Source organism: Scyliorhinus torazame, chromosome 4, assembly GCF_047496885.1.
Source record: "Scyliorhinus torazame isolate Kashiwa2021f chromosome 4, sScyTor2.1, whole genome shotgun sequence".
Lineage (NCBI taxonomy): Eukaryota > Metazoa > Chordata > Chondrichthyes > Carcharhiniformes > Scyliorhinidae > Scyliorhinus > Scyliorhinus torazame.
The window spans coordinates 37255726-37281143 of record NC_092710.1 but is presented as its reverse complement, the minus strand read 5'-3'; the positions used below and the strand labels follow the sequence as shown (position 1 = coordinate 37281143).

The window sequence follows — 25418 nt, the reverse complement described above, 5'->3', positions numbered from 1 at the left end:
TGGCCCACTGAAGGATAGGCAAGGGAATCTATGTGTGGAGCCAGAGGAAATGGGCGAGGTACTAAATGAATACTTTGCATCAGTATTCACCAAAGAGAAGGAATTGGTAGATGTTGAGTCTGGAGAAGGGGATGTAGATAGCCTGGGTCACATTGTGATCCAAAAAGACGAGGTGTTGGGTGTCTTAAAAAATATTTAGGTAGATAAGTCCCCAGGGCCTGATGGGATCTACCCCAGAATACTGAAGGAGGCTGGAGAGGAAATTGCTGAGGCCTTGACAGAAATCTTTGGATCCTCGCTGTCTTCAGGGGATGTCCTGGAGGACTGGAGAATAGCCAATGTTGTTCCTCTGTTTAAGAAGGGTAGCAAGGATAATCCCGGGAACTACAGGCCGGTGAGCCTTACTTCAGTGGTAGGTAAATTACTGGAGAGAATTCTTCGAGACAGGATCTACTCCCATTTGGAAGCAAATGGACGTATTAGTGAGAGGCAGCACGGTTTTGTGAAGGGGAGGTCGTGTCTCACTAACTTGATAGAGTTTTTCGAGGAGGTCACTAAGATGATTGATGCAGGTAGGGCAGTGGATGTTGTCTATATGGACTTCCGTAAGGCCTTTGACAAGGTCCCTCATGGTAGACTAGTACAAAAGGTGAAGTCACACGGGATCAGGGGTGAGCTGGCAAGGTGAATACAGAACTGGCCAGGCCATAGAAGGCAGAGAGAAGCAATGGAAGGATGCTTTTCTCATTGGAGGGCTGTGACCTGTGGTGTTCCACAGGGATCAGTGCTGGGACCTTTGCTCTTTGCAGTATATATAAATGATTTGGAGGAAAATGTAACTGGTCTGATTAGTAAGTTTGCAGACAACACAAAGGTTGGTAGAATTGCGGATAGCGATGAGGACTGTCGGAGGATACAGCAGGATTTAGATTGTTTGGAGACTTGGGCGGAGAGATGGCAGATGGAGTTTAATCCGGACAAATGTGAGGTAATGCATTTTGGAAGGTCTAATGCAGGTAGGGAATATACAGTGAATGGTAGAACCCTCAAGAGTGTTGAAAGTCAAAGAGATCTAGGAGTACAGGTCCACAGGTCATTAAAAGGGGCAACACAGGTGGAGAAGGTAGTCAAGAAGGCATATGGCATGCTTGCCTTCATTGGCCGGGGCATTGAGCATAAGAATTGGCAAGTCATGTTGCAGCTGTATAGAACGTTAGTTAGGCCACACTTGGAGTATAGTGTTAAATTCTGGTCGCCACACTACCAGAAGGATGTGGAGGTTTTAGAGAGGGTGCAGAAGAGATTTACCAGAATGTTGCCTGGTATGGAGGGCATTAGCTATGAGGAGCGGTTGAATAAACTCGGTTTGTTCTCACTGGAACGAAGGAGGTTGAGGGGAGACCTGATAGAGGTATACAAAATTATGAGGGGCATAGACAGAGTGGATAGTCAGAGGCTTTTACCCAGGGTAGAGGGGTCAATTACAAAGGGGCATCGGTTTAAGGTGAGAGGGGCAAGATTTAGAGTAGTTGTACGAGGCAAGTTTTTTACGCAGAGGGTAGTGGGTGCCTGGAGGAGGTGGTGGAAGCAGGGACGATAGTGACGTTTAAGGGGCATCTTGACAAATACATGAATAGGATGGGAATAGAAGGATACGGACCCAGGAAGTGTAGAAGATTGTAGTTTAGTCGGGCAGCATGGTCGGCACGGGCTTGGAGGGCCGAAGGGCCTGTTCCTGTGCTGTACATTTCTTTGTTCATTGTTCTTTGTTCATAAGTTACTGTGAAATTTCGATCATAAAGATGAACACATGAGAAATTTGATGAGGAGAAAGTTTGCAGATTGGGCAATGCTCCAGGCACAATGTGTTCAACAATGCCGAAGCCAGCATAAGTCTTGGTGAGAAGTTTGTCTGTTGGAAACCTGCAGAAAGTTCAAGGGGAAAGCAAATCCTTACGGCTTGCTGCAACCTAAACGGTGGAATTAACAAAAGGCAAATTTGCGCGATCCAGCTTGTTCACGATCAGTCAGGAAAGAATACTCAATTCTCCATTCACGACTGGACTAAATTTGAAATTGACATGGTCACACGAGGTGATCATCCGTACATGGTCGGTTAGCTCAATGGTTGGAGCGTGGTCCCAATAAAGCCAAGGCCGCGGGGACGATCCTCGTACGGGTCAACAAAACATCTCCGTCACGAAGTGATCTGCTTGCGTCATATGTTTGCAGGCAACCTGCCCAGTGCTACTGTCGCGGCATTATTACTGACCTGAGGCAGCGCAGGCTCCCTTTTATCTGCTTGACTCCTCTTGGATAATAGAACATAGAGCATAGAACATAGAACAATACAGCGCAGTACAGGCCCTTCGGCCCACGATGTTGCACTGAAACAAAAGCCATCTAACCTACACTATGCCATTATCATCCATATGTTTATCCAATAAACTTTTAAATGCCCTCAATGTTGGCGAGTTCACTTCTGTAGCAGGTAGGTCATTCCACGGCCTCACTACTCTTTGCGTAAAGAACCTACCTCTGACCTCTGTCCTATATCTATTACCCCTCAGTTTAAAGTTATGTCCCCTCGTGCCAGCCGTATCCATCCGCGGGAGAAGGCTCTCACTGTCCACCCTATCTAACCCCCTGATCATTTTGTATGCCTCTATTAAGTCGCCTCTTAACCTTCTTCTCTCCAACGAAAACAACCTCAAGTCCATCAGCCTTTCCTCATAAGATTTTCCCTCCATACCAGGCAACATCCTGGTAAATCTCCTATGCACCCGCTCCGAAGCCTCCACGTCCTTCCTATAATGCGGTGACCAGAACTGTACGCAATACTCCAAATGCGGCCGTACCAGAGTTCTGTACAGCTGCAACATGGCCTCCCGACTACGGAACTCAATCCCTCTACCAATAAAGGCCAACACTCCATAGGCCTTCTTCACAACCCTATCAACCTGGGTGGCAACTTTCTGGGATCTATGTACATGGACACCTAGATCCCTCTGCTCATCCACACTTTCAAGAACTTTACCATTAGCCAAATATTCCGCATTCCTGTTATTCCTTCCAAAGTGAATCACCTAACACTTCTCTACATTAAACTCCATTTGCCGCCTCTCAGCCCAGCTCTGCAGCTTATCTATATCCCTCTGTAACCTGCTACATCCTTCCACACTATCGACAACACCACCGACTTTAGTGTCGTCTGCAAATTTACTCACCCACCCTTCTGCACCTTCCTCTAGGTCATTGGTAAAAATGACAAACAGCAACGGCCCCAGAACAGATCCTTGTGGTACTCCACTTGTGACTGTACTCCATTCTGAACATTTCCCATCAACCACCACCCTCTGTCTTCTTTCAGCTAGCCAATTTCTGATCCACATCTCTAAATCACCCTCAATCCCCAGCCTCCGTATTTTCTGCAATAGCCTACCGTGGGGAACCTTATGAAACACTTTGCTGAAATCCATATACACCACATCAACTGCTCTACCCTCATCTACCTGTTCGGTCACCTTCTCAAAGAACTCAATAAGGTTTGTGAGGCATGACCTACCCTTCACAAAGCCATGCTGACTATCCCTGATCATATTATTCCTATCTAGATGATTATAAATCTTGTCTCTTATAATCCCCTCCAAGACTTTATCCACTACAGACGTGAGGCTCACCGGTCTATAGTTGCCGGGGTTGTCTCTGCTCCCCTTTTTGAACAAAGGGACCACATTTGCTGTCCTCCAGTCCTCTGGCACTATTCCTGTAGCCAATGATGACATAAAAATCAAAGCCAAAGGTACAGCAATCTCTTCCCTGGCCTCCCAGAGAATCCTTGGATAAATCCCATCAGGTCCCGGGGACTTATCTATTTTCAGCCTGTCCAGAATTGTCAACACCTCTTCCCTACGTACCTCAATACCATCTATTCTATTAGCCTGGGGCTCAGCATTCTCCTCCAGAACATTATCTTTTTCCTGAGTGAATACTGACGAAAAATATTCATTTAGTATCTCGCCCATCTCTTCAGACTCCACACACAATTTCCCATCCCTGTCCTTGACTGGTCCTACTCTTTCTCTAGTCATTCGCTTATTCCTGACATACCTATAGAAATCTTTTGGGTTTTCCTTGATCCTTCCTGCCAAATACTTCTCATGTCCCCTCCTTGCTCGTCTTAGCTCTCTCTTTAGATCCTTCCTCGCTACCTTGTAACTATCCATCGCCCCAACTGAAACTTCACACCTCATCTTCACATAGGCCTCCTTCTTCCACTTAACAAGAGATTCCACTTCCTTGGTAAACCACGGTTCCCTCGCTCGACGCCTTCCTCCCTGCCTGACCGGTACATACTGATCAAGAACACGCAGTAGCTGATCCTTGAACAAGCCCCACTTATCCAGTGTGCCCAACACTTGCAGCCTACTTCTCCACCTTATCCCCCCCACCCCCAAGTCACGTCTTATGACATCATAATTGCCCTTCCCCCAGCTATAACTCTTGCCCTGCGGTGTATACTTTTCCCTTTCCATCAATATCTGCCACTTTTTCATTCTTTTACATTTCTGCGCCACAAACGTGTCGGTAACATGTTTCCAAAGTTTCCTAGTCTACAGCGATGACAATTCACGTCGTTCTGAACAATGTCTTACCGCCAATTCCTGCAATTTTCAGGCAAATCTGCTCCAGGCAACGTTGGAAATAACCACGCAACATATCAGACGAGCCCACCATTCAGGACTGGAGTGAATTTGGAAACGGCATGGTCACTCCAACCAACAGTACATACATGGCCGGTTAGCTCAGATGGTTAGAGCGTGATGCTAATAATGTCAAGGTCGCGGGTTCGATCCCCGTACTGGCCAACGAAATAACCACATCGTGGAATAGTCTCCACTTTTCCGGCAAGCTGGAGCGGCATTTTGACTCCGCTGCGGCGGCGCAGAGTCTCCTTTAACTGCTTGGCGCCTCTTGGACAGTATCTGCCACTTTTTCTGAGAAACTGTCCTTCTTTTCCATTTCTGTGTCACAAATGTGTCCAACGTCTCCTAATCAATAGCGAACTCCTGCAGATGACAATTCACGTCGCTGTGAACTGTGTTTTACGTCTCCTGCATTGCAATATTTCAGGCGAATCTGCTCCAGGCAGCGTTGCAAACAGCCACGGTACGATGCCATATCAGCCTACCTTGAAATTGCGGCATTGAATAGATCAGCAGCGCTGTGCAGGAATTACTAACCCTCTTGCCAGTAATTTGGCTCAAATGCTGCCACCTTCAACAAACCGATTGCTTAACATGCAGTCGTTTGCTGGCTACGCCAAATACATTTGATGCTTCGAAATGTCTTTTTCAAAAAGCTGCACTACCCATTTATAATGTGGTGCTAATTACACTGATGTGGAGATGCGGGCGTTGGACTGGGGCGAGCACAGTAAGAAGTCTTACAACACCAGGTTAAAGTCCAACAGGTTTGTTCCGATGTCACTAGCTTCCGGAGCGCTGCTCCTTCCTCAGGTAATTACACTGAAACACGTCTGGAACGATCAAAATACCTTAAGGCGAGAAGTATACTTGTTTGCTAATCTATTCAGAGGCGACACATGATCTCCCGGTTAATGTCCTTAGCTTGTAAATCCCCGAACCATTTACCCCAATTTAAAATTCAGCTGGCTCATCATCATTTCGTGCTGAAGCAGCAGCCGTCCATTCGGACTAATGTGATGGCCTGTCCTGCAATTGCAATTAATTTGCATGATGTTGAGATACTGGCGCTGGATACAGAAAGAAGTGTGACAGCAACAAGAAGTGTGACAGCAACAGGTTTATTTGAAATCACAAGCGTTGGCAGCGCCGTCCCTTCATCAGTTGAAGTGATGAAGGACCACTTTACCTGATGAAGGCACAGCGCTGCCAAAGCTCACGATTGCAAATCAACCTGTTGGACTTTAATATGGTGTTGTGAGACTTCTTACTGAATAATCCGCACGCACTTTATTGCGGCACGGTAATATTTCGACTGAATTTTGAATTCACAGGGTCAGCTGCGTTTACTCTTTCAGTGAAGAAAGCCGTCCAAAGGCTTTTGCGGACAAGTACTGGAAATGTGAGCCGTAGCACATCCCGTGCAAGAATAATAATAATCTTTACTGTCACAAGTAGGCGTACATTAACACTGCCTATAAGTTATGTGAAATTTCGATCATAAAGATGAATACATGAGAAATTTGATGAGGGGAAAGTTTGCAGATTGGGCGATGCTCCAGGCACAATGTGTTCAACAATGCCAAAGCCAGCGTAAGTGTTGGTGAGACGTTTGTCAGTTGGAAACGTGCAGAAAGTTCAAGGGGAAAGCAAATCCTTACGGCTTGCTGGCAACCTAAAGGGTGGAATTTACAAAAGGCAAGTTCGCCCGATCCAGCTTGTTCGCGATCAGTCAGGAAAGAATACTCAATGCTCCATTCACGACTTGACTAAATTTGGAATTTACGCTGGCTTTGACGTTGTTGAACACATTGTGCCTGGAGCATCACCCAATCTGTAAACTTTCTCCTCATCAAATTTCTCATGTATTCATCTTTATGTCCAACCAGCTGGCGGCTGCTACACTCCTTACATGACCGGAGTTTGTGATTGTTCCATCGCTCCGGAACCTTTGAAAAGCGTCGATTTGATGGTAATGGATCATCTGTCAACACCTGACGTGCTGTATAACATGTTTGCGTGTCCCACAAAGTCGTGTTCAGCTGATTGTGCCCAATTTTTTCTCTTTGAATCAGGCAATTCTCGAAAAAGACTCAAAATGAAAGAGCGTTTATTTTCACAAGTAGGCTTCAATGAAGTTACTGTGACAAGCCCCCACTCACCACATTCCGGTGCCTGTTCGAGGAGGCCGGTACGGCGTGGCAGTTGTTCGGCAAAGGGGAGGTTTGTAAAGAACAGATTTGAAGCAAGCGTGCTGGACGCAGCGAACCTTGAGTCAGAATGTTGAGTCATTGAGAGTCAGGAAGTGACTGTCTCAAACACAATTGGGAATAACCAGTCTCCAGGTAAGAGACTCGGTGGACGGAGTATCGGAGTGAAGCGTCGAAGAGCAGCACAGCTCTGAACTCGCCCTGAATCCAGAGGCGGAGCTGCTGATATGCTGTCCGGATTCAGAGAGTGGCGCAGGGCAAAGGAAGCAGCTGTTTGTTCTGGAGGAGAGGCACAGCATCAGAAGAGGAAAGAGGGTCAACAGCGGAGCGAGAGGAGCAACAGCGAAGGGAGAATGCGGTCACTATTGGCGGCATCACTTATAGCCTGGATAGCTCAGTCGGTAGAGCATTAGACTTTTAATCTGAGGGTCCAGAGTTCAAGTCCCTGTTCGGGCGATCCTTTTAGATCACAATCATCGATGCTGACGTGAACCCATCGAGTGAATCCACTTGGAAAGAATCCCATCGGCCCATTGTTCCTCTGCTACCCCTCAATCCCCTGTCTGTTCCAATCCCAGTTTCCAACCAAGGACCGTCGCCTTTGCATTCCAGGGGGTGCAAGGTTTCATCTATTCTCTTTTGTGTGAATAATACCATCATTACAAAGATAAATCTCTGCCCATCGCTTGCAGGTTGATATCTGAAATATTTGCGTTATGCTGATTTATTATCATTTTTTTGCTGATCTTGAGCTTTTAGGCGCGTTGAATCTGAATTCTGGCATGTTCAGAATTTGAATTTCACCCAGTCCCAATAAAGGATGCTCTTTGGATCTGTCCGTTGCAGCTGTTCAGTTAAACCTCATTGTTAAGTTCCAATATATTCCATCACATTTATATTTAAATACATTTCACTTTGTTTTCTGAATTCAAAGCCATTCTGCACTCTGTCCCCTGGGGTTCTGTGGCCATTAGCACCCGGTTTCCCTGGGTTTCTGTGGCTATGGCTCATCTTTCTTTCTCACTCCACAGTATAAATATTTCCCACTTTCTCTGTCTGTTAGCTTTGACAAAGAGTCAACGGACTCGAAACGTTAGCTCTTTTCTCTCCCGACAGATACTGCCACACTTGCTGAGATTTCCCAGCATTTCCTCTTTCGTGGTTGTATTTCTGTTCACATGGAAATTCAATTGGTCACAATTTGTCCAAAAGTAGCAACGGTTCCACTGGGGCTTGAACCCAGGACCTGCTGCGCGTAAAGCAGACGTGATAACCACTACACCATGGAACCAGAAGGCGGTAGCTACAGTCCTTATATGACTGGAGTTTGTGATTGTTCCATCGCTCCGGAACCTTTGTAAAGCGTCTCTTTGATGGGAATGGATCATCTGTCAACACCTGACTTGCTGTATAACATGTTTGCGTGTCCCACAAAGTCAGGTTCAGCTGATTGTGCCCAATTTTTTCTCTTGGAGTCAGGCAATTCTCAAAAAAGACTCAAAACGAAAGAGCGTTTAATGAAATGAAAATGAAATGAAAATCGCTCATTGTCACAAGTAGGCTTCAATGAAGTTACAGTGAAAAGCCCCTAGTCACCATATTCCGGCGCCTGTTCGAGGAGGCCGGTACGGCGCGGAAGTTGTTAGGCAAAGGGGAGGTTTCACTTTTGTAAAGAACAGATTTGAAGCAAGCGTGCTGGACGCAGCGAACCTTGAGTCAGAATGTTGAGTCATTGAGAGTCAGGAAGTGACTGTCTCAAACCCAACAGGGAATAACCAGTCTCCAGGAAAGGGACTCGGTGGGCGGAGTATCGGAGTGAAGCGTCGAAGAGCAGCACAGCTCTGAACTCGCCCTGAATCCAGAGGCGGAGCTGCTGATATGCTGTCCCGATTCAGAGAGTAGCGCAGGGCAAAGGAAGCAGCTGTTTGTTCTGGAGGAGAGGCACAGCACTAGCAGAGGTAAGAGGAGCAACAGCGGAGCGAGAGGAGCAACAGCGAAGGGGGAATGCGGTCACTACAGGACCTATTACTCACTGCCCGGATAGCTCAGTCGGTAGAGCATCAGACTTTTAATCTGAGGGTCCAGGGTTCAAGTCCCTGTTTGGACGATCATTTTAGATCCCAATGATCGATGCTGACGTGAACGCATCGAGTGAATCCACTGGGAAAGAAGCCCATCGGCCCATTTTGCCTCTGCTACCCCTCAAACCCCTGTCTGTTCCAATCCCAGTTTCCAGCCAAGGACTGTCGCCTTTGCATTCCAGGGGGTTCACGATTTCATCCATTCTCTTTTGTGTGAATAATACCATCATTACAAGGAGAAATCTCTGCCCATCGTTTTCAGGTTGATACCTGAAATATTTGCGTTATGCTGATTTATTATCATTTTTTTGCTCATTTTGAGCTTTTAGGCGCGTTGAATCTGAATTCCGACATGATCAGAAATTGAATTTCAGCCAGTAAAGGATGCTCTCTGGATCTGTCCTTTCCTGCTCTTCAATTAAACCTTATTGTTATGTTCCAATAAATTCCATCATATATTACATGTAAATACATTTCTCTTTGTTTTCTGAATTCATTGAGAATGCTGGCAGACAATGCGATGTTGTGCAATGCTAGTTCGTACCGACTTTGTATTGAAGTGTAACTGCAGTATTATGTTCATTGACAAAACAAGTGTTGTCAGCGCAAATTGCTAACTGTGCCGCCACCTGCAGATTCCCCTCCAAGGACCACGCGCCATATTCACTTGGAACCATATCCCCATTCACTCACTCTTGTTGGGTACAAATCATGGAGCTTCCTTCCTAACCTCTTTCTGGGTGCACCTACACCACATGGACTGCAGAGTTCCAGAAATCCACACCACACCCAGTTTCACGGGAATTGGATGAGAGCTGAAATTATGGAGCGCTAGTGTATTGCTTTTTGTAGTTTGAAATTGCAGTTTGTGGTGGAATGACCATAATGATGTCTAGGAAATGTTGTGTCAATGTTCTAAGATAAAGGAATTGGATACAGAATGGCTGTTGGTGTGGTGAGTGGCACGTTTTGCCAAGGTGAAATTCGAACAAGGGTCACAGCGCCGAATGGGTATTGAGAAAAGGCGGTGAGTGAGAGAAACGCGCGTTTAACAGATTGGCAGAACAAAATGTAAAAGGTGATTGAAAGTTGGGGAAGGGACAGGAGACAAAGGGGAATTTGAGACGGCGAAGGGTCACGAGATACAGAGCATTAGTTGGGAAATTTCGAAATATTTCAGTCTGTAAACTAATTTTTGGACAAAATATTTTTAAAGGACAGAGTGCTGATTTGCTTATTTAAGAGCTCACAGGTAATGGTCATGATGCACGCTAATTAAATAGGGGTTGGAAAGAGATTGCGACTCAACACGCCAGCTTTGGCAACGCACAGATGGGGGAAGCTGGTTGTATTTCGATTCACATTGAAATTCAGTTGGCAACGAGTTGTCCAAAAGCAGCAATGATTCCACAGGAGCCCGAACCCAGGACCTCCCGCGTCTTAAGCATGCGTGCTAACCACTACACCGTGGAACCAGCTGGCGACACACTGACCTCTTTATATTACTGGATGTTGTGATTGTTGCAAATTGTCCATTTGGTGGGATTTGCTCAGTTGTCAGCACCTGACCTGTTGCAGACATGTTTGCCTTTTCATTAAAGTCGCGTTTATCTGATTGTTCTGAACGTTTTTGCAATTTCCCCCGCAAAAGAGACAAAACGAAAGAGCTTTTCAATGTTGCGGCGCTGAGAATGTGGGCAACGGGGAGATTTCACTTTTGGAAAGAATATTTTTGAAGCTGATGCGTTGGAGCCAGTGAAACGTGAGTCAGAATGTTGAGTAATTGAGAGTCAGGAAGTGACTGTCCCAAACCCAACTAGGAATGATTGTCTAACTGACGAGGGAAATGTAAAGTTTGAACGATGCAATGTTCGCGGCCAGCCAGTAATAGTCGTTATAGGGGGCTTTGCTCTGGCTCGGATAGCGCAGTCGGTAGAACATCTGGCTTTTAATCTGAGGGTCCAGAATTCAAATTCCTCCTCGGGCGGTAATTTCAATGATTGATGCTGACGTGAACTCATCGAGTTAATTAACACCGAAGGAAGCCCATCTGCCCCTTGTGTCTCTGCTGCCCCGCAAACCCCTGTCTGTTCCAATCTCAGCACAAGGTCCGTCGCCTTGAAATTCCACAGCGGTTCCAGGTCTCATCTAAACTCTTCTTGTGTGAATAATAACATCATTGCAAGGAGAAATCCCTGCTCGTCGCTTTAAGATAGATAACTCAAGTATCTGTGTCATGCTGACTTTTGTTTGATTTTTTTTGCTGAATTTGAGCTTTAAGGCGAGTTGAATGTGAATTCCGACATGATCCGAATTCGAATTACATCCAGCCTCAATAGACGAGGCTACTTCCATCTGCCCTTTCCTGCAGCATGGCAGCATGCCTTAATGACTATCGACCAGTGGCACTGATATCCATCATCATGAAGTGCTTCGAAAGGTTAGTCATGGCACGAATCAACTCCAGCCTCCCAGATTGCCTTGATCCACTACAGTTCGCCTACCACTGCAACAGGTCTACAGCAGACGCCATCTCCATGGCCCTGCACTCCACCCTGGAACACCTAGGTAACAAAGGTACCTCTGTCCGACTCCTATTTATCGACTACAGCTCAGCCGTCAACACCATAATTCCTACGAAACTCATCACCAAACTCCATGGCCTTGGCTCCTCCCTCTGCGACTGAATCCTGAACTTTCTAACCCACAGGCCACAATTCGTAAGGATAGGCAACAACACCTCCTCCACAATCATCCTAAACACCGGTGCCCCACAAGGCTGTGACCTCAGCCCCCACCTATACCACTTATATACCGATGACAGTGTGGCCAAATTCCCCTCCAACTCGATTTTCAAATTTGCTGATGACACCACCATAGTGGGTCGGATTTCAAACAATGAGGAGACAGAGTACAGGAATGAGATAGAGAACCTGGTGAACTGGTGCGACGACAATAATCTCTCCCTCAATGTTAAGAAACGAAGGAGATAGTCATCGACTTCAGGAAGCGTAGTGGAGAACATGCCCCTGTCTACATCAATGGGAACGAAGTAGAAAGTGTCGAGTGCTTCAAGCTTTTTGGTGTCCAGATCACCAACAACCTGTCCTGGTCCCCCCATGCCGACACTATAGTTAAGAAAGCCCAACAACCGCTCTACGTTCTCAGAAGACTAAGGACATTTGACATGTCAGCTACGATACTCACCAACTTCTACAGATGCACCACAGAAAGCATTCTTTCTGGTTACATCACTGCTTTGCATGGAGCCTGCTCTGCCCAAGACCGCAAGAAACTACAAAAGGTTGTGAATGTAGCCCACTCCATCACGCAAACCAGCCTCCCATCCATTGACTCTGTCTATAATTCCCGCTGCCTCAGAAAGGCAGCCAGCATAATTAAGGACCCCATGCACCCCGGACATACTCCCTTCCACCTCCTTCCATCAGGAAAAATATACCAACGTTTGAGGTCCTGTCCCAACCGACTCAAGAACAGCTTCTTCCCTACTGTCATCAGACTTTTGAATGGACCTACCTCGTATTAAGTTGATCTTTTCTCTACACGTTGCTATGACTGTAACATTATATTCTGCAGTCTCTCCTTCCTTCCCTATGTACGGTATGCATTATTTGTACAGCATGCAAGAAACAGTAATATTCACTGTAAAATAATAGATGTGACAATAATAAATCAAATCAAATCCAATCAAAGATAAAGAGCAATAGTTGGGAAATTTCGACAAATGTTAGTTCGGAAACAAGTAGTGGACTATTGGGCAAATAATGGTTCAAGAAGTGAATATTTAATAACTCACACGCAAGGATCATGATACACGCTCATGAATAATGTTTGTTTGGAAAGAGATTTCCATTCAGCACGTTGGCTTTGGGGACGCACGGAGAGCGGAGAGGGGAAGCTGGTTATATTTCTATTTACATTGAAATTCAATTGGCAACCACTTGGTCAAAAGCAGCATTGATTCCACTGGGGGTCGAACCCAGGATCTTCAGCATGTAAAGCAGACGTGATAACCACTACACCACGGAACCTGCTGGTGAACCTCTGACTTGTTTATATAACTGGACTTTGTGATTGAGTCCTTCGCTCCAGAAACTTTCCAAAACCTCCATTTGGTGCGATTTGCTCGGCTGTCAACACAAACTTGTTGTATACAAACTTGTTGTATACATGTTAGCGATTCCCACAAAGTCGCGTTCAGCTGACTGTTCTCGACGTTTCTTCTTTGAGTCAGGTAATTTACCTGAAAAAGAGGCAAAATTAAGGAGCGTTTAAATGTTCCTGCGCGGAGGTTGTGGGCAAAGGGGTGGTTTCGCTTTTGGAAAAAAATGTAAGCAGCGACTGTGTTGGAGGCTGTGAAACGTGCGTCAGAATGTTGAGTAATTGAGAGTCAGGAGTGACCGTCTCAAACCCAACTGGGAATGATTGTCGGATTAGAACATAGAGTGCAGAAGGAGGCCATTCGGCCCATCAAGTCTGCACCGACCCACTTAAACCCTCAATTCCATCCTATCCCCGTTACCCCTCCTCGCCTTTTTGGTCGCTAAGGACAATTTAACATGGCCAATCCACGTAACATGCACGTCTTTGGACTGTGGGAGGAAACCGGAGCACCCGGAGGAAACCCACACAGACACGGGAAGAACGTGCAGACCCCACACAGACAGTGACCCAGCGGGGAATCGAACCTGTGACCCTGGCGCTGTGAAGCCACAATGCTATTCACGTGTGCTGCCCTAAATTGACGAAGGAAATAAAACATTTAAACGATTAAATATTCGCTACCAGCCAGTAATGGTCGCTGTAGGCGACGCTATTTAGCGCCTGGATCGCTCACCTGGGAGAAAGTCAGACTTTTAATCTGAGGGTCCACGGTTCAAGTCCCAGTTCGGGAGATACTTTTAAATCTCAATGAGTGATGTTGACGTGCACTCACCGCGTTAATCATTTGGGAAAGAGGCCCCTCGGCCTGTTGTGTCTCTGCTGCCCCTCAAACCCCTGTCTGTTCCAATCTAAGTTTCAGCACAAGGTGCGTCGCCTTGGCATTCCACAGCGGTTCCATGTGTCATCAAAATGCTTTTTTCTGAATTATACCATTATTGCAAGGAGAAATTCTTGGTCATCGCTTTAAGATTGATACCTGAAATATTAGCGATATTCTGATTTTGTTTGAATTTTTTACTGATTCTGCGCCTCAAGGCGAGTGGAATGTGATTTCCGGCATGATCAGAAATTGAATTTGAACCAGCCCCTATAAACGAGACTTTGACAAAGTGTCATCGCGACTCGAAACGTTTGCTCTTTTCTCTCCCTGCAGATGCTGACAGACCTGCTGAGAGTTTCCAGCATTTCCTCGTTTGGTTTCAAAAACCAGGCAGTGCCTCTTGGGAACCATGTGCTTCACAAAGGGCATGCGAGACGATTTATTGGGACATGTGAAGAAGAATTGGATGGCATCAGGTTTATGGAGGATTCAGTATGTACAGTGGGCGAGGAGCCCATTGAAATAGTCAAGTCCACGGCCTCACCGCCCCCACACCACGCCTAAGCACCCCCCAGCACCCTCACACCACCCCTCGCCACGCCCTCACTGCCTCCACACCACTGGCTCTCCACTCCCTCACCACCCCCACACCACCAGCCACCCAAAACTGCAATCATGTCTTGTGTCTTGCAGGATCACCTGGTCATGAGTCAGGCCCTTCTGGTGTTCCCTGCCCCGAACCACAACTACAGCGAAAAAGCACAGACAGCGCCGAAAGCCCCCAGACTGTAGCCTGAGAAACCCCGGAGCACCAGTCTGGGCATGTCACCGATATCCCGTCACAGCAGTGGCTGTCCATGCCTGGATACCCCACTGCCGTGTGGGTCCCCTTGACCCCACGGCCCATTCCCTGGTCACCCCCCCTCTCTGGCCCCAGCAGATGTGTGCCACTCCCCCCTCCTCCAGCCAGCCCTGCCAGCAGCAAATCCAGAAGCCCATGGTCGCGCCTCTGGGAACTTGTCCGAGCTCCACTCTGTCCCTCAGCAGTCACAGCGCCTGTTTCCCGAAGACTAAAACCACAAGTGAAACTCGCCGGAGGTAATTACTCCTGGCGGGTCCTGAAGGCTGCCTTGGGGAACAGGACGTGTGACAAAGCAGAATCACCGCGCAGAAACTTATAGCCAAGTTCCGCACACATGAGTACGGCCTCAACCTGGCATTCATGTCGCATTACATTCATCCCCCACCATCTGGCCTTGGCTTGCAAAATCCTACCAACTGTCCTGGCTTGAGACAATTCACACCTCTTTAACCTGTGGTTACCTCTATCTCTGGATCTGTAAAGACATAATTACCAGCAAATGCTCACATTCAAAGCATTGTCTGGCATCTTTGACTTTGTCTGTTTATATGTTTCTGGAACCTACCTCTTCATTCACCTGAGTGGGGAGCAGTGCTCCGAAAGTTAGTGATCTGAAATGAAACTGTTGGACTTTAACCTGGTGTTGTTAGACTTCTTACTGTGCCCACCCCAGTCCAACGCCAGCATCTCCACATCGTCACATCAGACCTTATTATGTAAAGAAGTTCATCTATGAAGCAGCTGAAGGTGGTTTGGGCTAGGATACGAAAGGGGGCAATCGGAATAATATTCTGCAGCTGAGTAGTGGACTTTTGGGCAAATCATGTTTACGGAAATTAATAATGTTTGTCTAATTTAAAACTCACAGTTAATGATCATGATGTATGCTTCTGTCATGTGAGAGAACCTTTAAGAAATGTGTTTTTATAAATGGGTGTGAATATAAATATCAATAGTGAGAGTACCTTTAAAAAATGGGCGTTTACTACTGCAGTGATGTCAGAGAGTGGGTGGAGCTTTTTGCTTTCGTTTTTGAGCAGGCTGCAGGGTGTGTTTAATTTCGTTTTCAGTGTTGGAGCTGAAGCCAGACCAAGCAAGTGTACTGCTGTTCTCTCTGCTATCAAAAGACTATCTCTTGATCATTTGGTGAATTCAGAATTATAAATGTTTTCAGTTGTGAATGTAAACCTGATGTGCTTCTGGTAAAAGATGTTTTAAAGTCGTATGGATGTTAAAAGGAATGATTAAAGGATTACTTAGTGTTGTAGTCTTTTGGGGTTGTATTTGAATCGATGGTTGCTAAGATGTTCACTGTATGTTTTAAGAAGGTTAACTTGAGTTCATAAAATAAACATTGTTTTGCTTTAAAAAATAATTTTCCATTTCTGCTGTACCACACCTGTACAGTGGGCAGTGTGCTCCCCATACCACAATCTATTAAAGGTTGGGGTCACGTGAACTCCATGATACACTTTGGGGTTCTCTGAACCCTGGTCCATAACACTTATTGAGTAATGTTTGTGTGGGGTTGGATATCCACGCAGCACGTTGGTTTTGGGAACGCACAAATAGGGGAAGCTGGTTGTATTTCTATTCAAATGGCAATTCAATTGGTAACAACTTGTCCAAAAGCAACAACGATACCACTGGGGCTCGAACCCACGACCTGCTCCGGATAAAGCATAAGTGAAAACCAGCACACCACGGAACCAAGTGGTTAACATGGGTTCCTGTTTATATGACTGTAGTGTGTGATTGTATCCATAGCTCCAGAAATGTTGCAAAGTGCCCAGTTGGTGGGATTAGCTCAGCTGTCAAGACCTACATGTTAGCGTTTCCATTTATGTCGCGTTTCGCTGATTGTTCTGAAGGTTTTCCCTTTGAGTCAGGCAATTTGCAGGAAAAGAGGCAAAATGAAGCAGCGTTTAAATGTTATGGGCAAACGGGAGGCTTCGCTTCTGTAAAGATTCCGACATGATCGAAATTTGAATTTAATCCCCGATGGGGGTGCACGAACTAGTGCGGTCAAACGTCCTGGACAAGGGGCAGGCGAGGGAGGAATGAGGCGAAAAGTGAACGAGATAGAGACCTCTTGGACCTTTGACATGTTTGCGCGGCACTGCGCTGCCCCACTCCGGTCACAAGGTCCGGGTCACAGGAATGGGCGAGGATAGGGGAATGGAGGTGAGGGTGAGGCAGAGGCAGCGGTCAGACAACAGGCATAATTTAAGGTTAAGATCAGCCCCGGGAGAGGCGGGGCACCATACTAGCAGGGATAGCTAGCACAGGAAGAAAGACAGCAAGGCGGGACGCGGTGCACCTCCCGGCAGGGTGGGAGCCCCTCTCTGTTGGGGGAGGGGGGGGGCAGTATTGCTCTCTTTGGTTGTTTCTAAATATGGCGGTCAATATGGTCGCCTTCCTTAATTCTAATTACGTTTGATTTAGAGTCTCCAGGTATCTTTCGATACTGCCACAAGGTTCAAACTCGAATGAGTGTGTAGGAGTGAGTGTGAGTGAATATGTAAGAGTGAGTGTGTGTTAGCATGTGGGTGTGATAGTGTGTCAGAGTGACAATATGTCAGAGTGAGAGTGAGTATGTTCCCTCCCCATTTTTTCAGGTAATTCTCCTCCTCAGTTCCCATTCCTCTCCCTGTCTCTCACTCAATTAGGACACCACCCCGGCCCTTAGTTTCAAACTGCCTCTCCCAGCGTGGAAAGGAGAGCATGCCAATAGCACTTTGTAATTAGAGAGGAGGGCGACACATTATGGGTGCGGGAGTCGGCGCGGGCCTCAATCTCTGTATTTGCGCTTCCCCCATCGTTCAATGTTACTGACAGGGAAAGGGGCGTCCGGTTTGAGCAACCTCTAATCTGGGAATCAGACGACCCTGAAAGATATGTATGTGTTTCACAACAGATGTTTTTCTTTCATTTAGAATGGTAGCATGTTAATATCGTCCCGTTGTGCATTTTGCTTATTGTATTTCATTGCATTATCCCCTCATCTGGACGTCAGCTCAAAGGGCCAATCACACCGACCTTGTTTGCCGGTTTATTAGACGATGTATCTGTTTGGAGGCGAGAGTGACCTAGGTCGACCCATCTCCCAAAACAGCACCACGGAAGCTTGTGGCAATCAAGCTTCAACAATCTGATTGTTCTGCCTAATTCGAAGAGGAATGAACGCAAAGATTCCACACTTTTCCGGGCCATTTCTTCCAGAACGTCCCTTCTTCAAGTCGCTTCGTTGCCAAGATTCATTTTGTGAAACTGACAGGCAGCGCTCATCAGCTCTTCGCCCATAAAGGTTGCCTCCATGGTACAGACTAATAAATCGCTTGTTACGACCAGCTCCAGCTCTGCAAACTCATCCAGTTCTACCATCCAGCACGGATAACTTCCTTCATTTGTAAACTCCTCCGCCCAAAGTCCCTGCTTGTTTCTGTGAATTATATCAGCCCTACAGTCTACCCTGAATATTTAACATTCCCCGTCATTAAAGTGCCCTATCTATGCAAAGAACTGCATTCCCTACAGCCCTCCTTTGATCTCTAGTCTCCTCCAAAGCCATGCAGAAATCTATCGACACGCCTGCCCTAAAACTTTCACACACTGTGAAACGTTTTCCACCTCCTACAACCTTGCGATACGTCTGCGTTCCTCCATTTATGGCTCAGTTCTTTGCCGTCCAAATGATTGCAACCTGGTCTCCGTGGTCTCAGCTGCCTGGTTCCCAATACTTGTTCTTGTTCACAAAACATTTCCACCCTTTGTGTAGCTTTAGGAAACAACTCCCGCCTTCCATTTGCCCAAATATTTGGTTACCTAGCTATTGCCTGCTGTCGATGCCCCTGGTGTTAAAGTTCCTTCCACAACTTCTGCTATGAACGAAGCAGGGGATTTATTTTGATAAGTTGCTATTGTCGATTTGCATCCTTGGAAATATTTCGAGAAAATTCTCCTAACACGGATATTTTCTCTCAGGTGCGCAGAGGAGATCAATGACCACAAATACACGATGAAGATTGGCATTGCTCCGATATATCCTGTCCTCAGATTATTCCTAAAAGAACCCCACTTCAGGAACATAAGAATACCCATTCTCTGCCACATTTCCTCCTTCCCAAATTGCTCTAGCTTGTCCTGTGACCCGGAGCGTTTAACTCTTCAACAGGAAGACACGTCATCGCCAACGTAACTCTGTTGAATCCCCAAGAACTGCATACGTTAGCAAAAGTGTGCCGTTCAGTGTATATATCAACGAATACTTGCTCGTTCTACTCAATCTCCCTTCATAAGAAAATTCTCTCATCCTCGTTGTTCGGTTCAAAAATGGCTACCGGCTGCGCTTTCTTACGTTTTGAACTTGTCCTATGACCATCACTCTGGGTGTGGCTGAAAAATGCTCAGTGAATCTGGAGCCAGAGGTAAAACTCCACTACCTCTTTCCCTGTGTGGTTAAATATGCAGTAAACAGGGATATAATACTAAAACATAATGGTAGTAATAATAATGTTTATTAGTGTCACAAGCAGGCTTACGTTAACACTACAATGAAGATACTATAAAACTTCCCTAGTCGCCACACTGCGACGGCTGTTCCGCACACTGAGGGAGAATTCAGAGTGTCCAATTCACCTAACATGCACGAATTTCTGGACTTGTGGGAGGAAATCGGAGCGCCCGGCGGAAATCCACACAGACAAGGGGAGAACCGACGGACTCCGCACACAGTGACCCAAGCGGGAACAGAACCTGGGGCCCTGGTGCTGCAAAGCAACAGTGCTAAGTTCTGTGTTACCCTGCTGCCCAAATCAGGAGTACAAACTCCTGCTTACCACGCGCTGCATACCCCAAATCTGTACTCTTGCCCTCAGTTCTGTGGCCTCTATATTCATCATCCCCATCTGGGATGATCCATAACACAAAGGTGCAGTTTTAGCATGCGTTTAAAACCACAATTTCCCGGGAAGCTGAGGTAACGTGCAGTCTGGGGTCAGCAGCGTGCGATAGGCGAGAACTTTTCAATGGACAAAATGCAGGCATTCAGATTAAGGTTCCGATTGCCTTCCGACAAGTGTGCACGTTCTTTTCAACTGAGGTCCTATTGCAAATTGGCATTCAGGATTATGTTGCATTTGAATTTAAGTTGAGGGTTAAGGGTGCGGCTTAATTTAGTGCAATCATTGTTTTTTTAAATGAAGAGTAGATTTAGATTAGGATTAGAGCTTGGTTTCGAATAGCAGTTATTTTTACATTTCATGGGACCGTCATGTTTCACGTTAAAATGTAAGTCACAGTTTGAGTTTCTGTTCCAAGTGGGGTTAGGACCAATGATATTATTGGGATTTCAGTTGCCATGCAGCTTTAGGATTACCGTGATAGTTCAACGTCCAACTATGATTCACAATACATTTTCAGCCACGGTTCGGATAATTGCAAGGCGTTCACTTCAGCTTTGGTTTTCATTCGGGATGACAATATTGGTGATATTCGTCTTGGAGTTACGGCTTGAGCTCAGGGTTTGCTCCTTGTCCGGTTTGGTAGTAACAGTTTTTGCCGTTTGCGTTATAGTTTCTGTTAGGGTTCGGTTAGTTTTTAGGAAAAAATGTAAGGTCGAGAAAGAGAGTCTGAGAGAGGCATGTCGACAGCAAGAGAGACAATGCGGGGAGGACAAAGGAAACAATTTCTATTTTAATAATGGACTGAACCTCATGATTCCATCCTGAACACTTCACAGAGAATCACAACAGCAACATTGCAGAACTGGACATAAAGGAGATGTCGTCACATGCACGGTATGGCTGAGATATTTTAAGGAATGTCTGAAAGGCGGTCAGAAAGTATCACTGTGGTTTTGGGGGGGAAATCTAGACCTACTGACACAGTGAGATGGAGGAATAAATCCATGGATGATGCAAAAAAATGAAAAGGATGGACGTTTGAAGGTCATTGTGTGGCGTCGCTGAGATCCAATGGCGAGCAGCGTGAAAGAGAGTGAGGTGACTGAGCAGGGGTAGGGCTTTGGACAAGGCAGCAAAGTTTGAATGAGTTCAAGCTTAGACAGGTTTAGGTCTGTGTTGAAAGCGTTGCAAATTTTATTTGTTCTCGAGTGCAATCTGAAATTTTAACCTAAATCATTGCCGTCATTGTGATGCGAAAGGATGGGAATCCGACTGGGGGGATTTAACATTCGATACTCCAGACATTGCGAATCAATTTTCCCGCAGGCAGGTCACCACCACCTTCTGATGGGCAACGAGGGATGCACAATAAATGCTGGCCGAACCAGCGACGCTCATATCCCGTAAATGGAAGAAAGAAAACCCTGAAATTGGGATCAAAGAGTCTATCGACCAGTTTGGAAAGAAGGATGAGCCGTTTCAGATCGAGCAGCTGCTTGACTGTGGGCAGAATGTACACCAGCACTCAAGGCCGTTGGTTGAACCTTAGAGCCAAACAAAGGCAATATCGTGGATGCAGTTCCCTATCCAGCCCTGCAAGAGGCATTTGGTATCTGGCGCTGTGACGATTAGGATGGCTGCTTCAGCAGTCAATTCTGTCCAGATAAATATTCACTGCTTTTTGTCGTGTGTGGGAGTCTGAGAATGCATATAAGTCGCATGTGTTGGAAGCACTGGTGCACATTACTGGGCTGCGTTCAGTTGATTCGTTTAGTTATACATTGAATAATTGCTGGTACCGGATAGATTACTGTGCTCTTGAGCTGTTTTCTGAAACTGGACTGAGTGGCCCCATAAATAAATGTGTTTGTGCAGCAACTTAAATGTTGCAGGGTTTCTCCGACTTCCCTAAATATAAATTCCGAGCTGCTATAATCTCTGCTATTTTTGCCCGCAATGCGATTATATAAGAAATGAAAAACATACACCAACCATAGAAGTATGAAGCTGCCGGATATGCTAAAGAGTAAAATCACAGATTTCTTTCTGCTCTCCATCTCTGGGTCACTGTCATTCTCTCTCTTGCTCTGACCCCTTAGTTGTTTACGGACTCGACTTGCCACTAAAATGTGTCTGACTGTCAGGGCGTTGAAGAACAGAATTAAAACGAATGGGAGCAATGGGTTTAATACAACACTAAAACAGTCATATCCTGCCCATGCAGGCTCAGTATAGTAGCTTGCCTTGACATAACAGAACCACGGCACATTGTTGATTATCACAAGAGGTTCAAGTGGAAAGTAGTAGGGGATGCTTTTCAAACAAATCAGAGTGCAAATTGTTGCTAGAATCACAGACGCCATTTTTTCAGTGCAATATTTTGCTTTCAGCTTCTGGCAACAGATTGCCACGAATCGGTCAAAGGTAAAAGTGACAGTGAACCAAACAGAACAGTCTGTAGCTGCAAGACGCAGGACATTCATAATTCTGCACACATGCGTAATGTACAAGAAAGCCCATGGATAATAATAATTAACAATCTTCCACAAAATGAGATCAGTGATAATGAACGCTAGATCCCCCATTGCCATTGCCATCATGTAGCGAGTGGTGCAGGTCGAGAGGCCACACTTTCCCCGTGATAGGATCATAATCGCCACTAGATTAACTTGTTGGGAGCAAGAGAGAGAAGAGAATAAAGAGAGCAATGATTCACCAAATATTCAAAGTATCTGACGCAAACATTAGATCAGGGTTTTAGCAATAATGTTGGCTGGTTGCAGCCACACCATACAGTACAGTTTTAATAATCTCAACCAAACCAAACCCACCTCCAGTCCCACATCCACGATTAAAGGATTCCAATCGGAATCATGGGAAGGCATCCTCTGCTTGAATTCGGACTGGAAAGTAAATACCTCGTGAGGCTGGAAGTTACTCATTTCATTTGTTTTCCAGTTTTATGTGTGACAGGCCAGATTTGCCCGTTTTACTCAGACTTACCACAAAGACGCCAGGGGTGGGTGATTCAAATCAGGCGCCCAGCCCCAGCATAATTCCTGCTGGAGCAGGACAGGCGGGATAAGAAGTAGAAAACCAGATATGCAGAATTCTCTGCAAGAATCAGAACACACGTGCAACAGCAACACCTCGTGATTTGCTAAATTATCGACTAAGGAGTAACATTTCAGGTCGAATGTTCATATTTATCCGATGTCAAGGTTAGGAAATAGAATTCAGCACATAGGAGAAACAGAATTTCATGACAGTGATTTGTGAAGGGGAATTATTTACATGAAAACAGTTAAATGTCGATCTAATAAATTAATCAATGAAACTGTGCTGTTCTCCTCTTTGGTTGTCAATAAATAGCAAATATCCGTTTTTGCCAGTGCCATACAACACGAGATAAAACAAAAACCTATTTTGATTGATGCACTTATCACCAACCTTCAGCAAAATGATTCCCCTTCGAAATGAATTACATTCATAAAACACGGAAGCAGCTTCTTCTGATGAAAGATAATTCAGGCGAAAAATCAAAACTGGACCTTCTTTATTTCCATTCCAATTAGTGACTCGCACCCGATTTGTTCCTACGCTGAGACATACCCCAAGTACCTTACCACTGCGATCAGATATCCCCCTCCAGTGAGTGCCCAACACTCGGGACAACTCCACTGTGACAGCTACATCCAGAAATACATTGCCTCCGTTTTCTGCGTTGGTCTACATGTCACCAGCAGGCAGTTTTCCAGGAAAGTCAACACAAGTTGATACCTCATGGAACCTCTACATTCATGGGCGCACTGTAGCACAGTGGGTAGCACAGTTGATTCGCAGCACCAGGGTTCCAGGTTCGAGTTCCAGCTTGGGTCACTGTCTGTGTGGGGTCTGCACGTTCTCCCTGTGTCTGCGTGGATTTATTTCGGGCGCCCCGGTTTCCTCCCACAAGTCCCGAAAGACGGGCTGTTGTGTGAATTGGACATTTTCCCACGGTGAGCCAAAACAGGGGACAGAATGTGGCGACTCAGGGCTTTTCACAGTAACTTCATTGCAGTGTTAAAACTTGTGACAATAAAGATTATTATTATTCTCATTGGAACAATGTTGCAAAACGTCAACTTTAAATCGGATCAACAAAACCGATACCAAAGCCCCACCCTCTTCATAACTGTCAGTATGCGACGTTATAATTCACAGAGTAAAGCCCGGGGGCCGCTCGCACACACGTCTGCTCGGGTACAAACACTTACCAGGAACACCGATGGCGGCAAGGGTAATGTTGTATATTTTCAGAATTGTGTCAGTCGGAAAATGCATTTTCAGCAGGAAATGATATATCCCTTTGTACCATAGAAAATGTCTGGGTTGAACACTGATTATATACTTTCCCAGGTCGGATCATTTATACACCGTGGAATCCCGCGGGGGGAGTAGCATGTTGCAACATTATTTTCTGTTTGTAGAAACCGAAATGACATCATAGAACGTTTGCGCACCCCCAGAGCATCCAGAACATCAAACATTTAAAGCCGGAGGACGGTGGATTTCTGGGATGCACTGTCTGAAATGGCGGAAGAGGAAGAATTATGCATCGCATGTTCAGATAGACTTGCGGTCCTGCATACCAAGAGCTGGAAACGTGGAAGTAGGCTGAGTAGACCCTCCTCTGCCAGTGCAAAGATGTTGGTGTAAATGTGTTCCTTGTGTGTCTTGGCCTTCCGGTGCTGATTGTTGTTCCCGACCAAGTGCTGCAAAGTGGCACTTTCCAGACCCAAGGACAATGTACTTAGGGTCGTTCTAAAGCATGGCCGCAGAGTCACAATGGGAAGCCTGGCTGGCTCCGTCCTTGAACCCAAAATACACCTTGTGACGGGAATCGTGTACACTCTCTCTAACCATATGGCTCACATTGAATTGACGCATTTAATGTCATATGTATCACAATTGTATTGAAGCACCTTAAAGTGCAACACGATCTATGTGGGCAAATTAGGTGTCATTGCATGACCTGTAATGAACAGTTTGATATTTCTTATGTTCCATTTTGGTACAAGAACAACTCAGATTGCAACGTAATCTAGGTAGAAAACATGAATGTCATTTGACTTTGGGCAATGACATTTGAATGTGTTTTTCGAGTTTTGTGAATACGCATATAATTTGTCATACTGGATCAATTAATAAAACAGTCCTTAAATCAGGCCATGTGCCTGTATTCCTCACGTTTGTCTTAGAAATTGGCACAGAACAAACATTGTGCAGGAAGAGGATTCAGATTTCGATTGGTGGGAGCAGAAAGCGAAAAGGTTCTTGTTGATCATTGCCATGGTCATTCCCCGGATGTGCCTTCATGCGTGTGAAATTATTTGGTTGGAGGAGGTGAAAGAAACATGGAGAGTCTGATAATGCTTCCTCCAGGGAATGTATTAAGCCGCTCACAAATACCATGGACAGAAAGGTTACGCACTCTTTCACGTATAATCCAATTGTTCCTGAGCCATCCGCAGTTGGGGGGTGATAAATTCTGAATCATAGAATCAGAACATTTACAGCGTAGTGGAATGTCATGCGGACCATCATGTCAGCACCGGCTCCAGAATGAGCCATTCAACCAGTCATGTCTCTCTACCTTCGCCCATAATTA

General features: G+C 45.8%; 5 non-coding genes across 5 annotated transcripts; 3 read left to right on the top strand and 2 right to left on the bottom strand.

The window, feature by feature from the left end:
• Positions 1 to 4794: 4794 nt before the first annotated feature.
• trnai-aau (transfer RNA isoleucine (anticodon AAU)) lies at positions 4795 to 4868 on the top strand. Its single transcript has one exon. It is a non-coding gene; the product is annotated as a tRNA-Ile (tRNA).
• A 2431-nt stretch (positions 4869 to 7299) lies between these two features.
• trnak-uuu (transfer RNA lysine (anticodon UUU)) lies at positions 7300 to 7372 on the top strand. Its single transcript has one exon. It is a non-coding gene; the product is annotated as a tRNA-Lys (tRNA).
• Positions 7373 to 8134: 762 nt separating this feature from the next.
• trnav-uac (transfer RNA valine (anticodon UAC)) lies at positions 8135 to 8207 on the bottom strand. Its single transcript has one exon. It is a non-coding gene; the product is annotated as a tRNA-Val (tRNA).
• Positions 8208 to 8950: 743 nt separating this feature from the next.
• Positions 8951 to 9023, top strand: trnak-uuu (transfer RNA lysine (anticodon UUU)). The gene has a single exon. It is a non-coding gene; the product is annotated as a tRNA-Lys (tRNA).
• Positions 9024 to 12976: 3953 nt separating this feature from the next.
• On the bottom strand, positions 12977 to 13049 carry trnav-uac (transfer RNA valine (anticodon UAC)). Its single transcript has one exon. It is a non-coding gene; the product is annotated as a tRNA-Val (tRNA).
• Positions 13050 to 25418: the final 12369 nt, after the last annotated feature.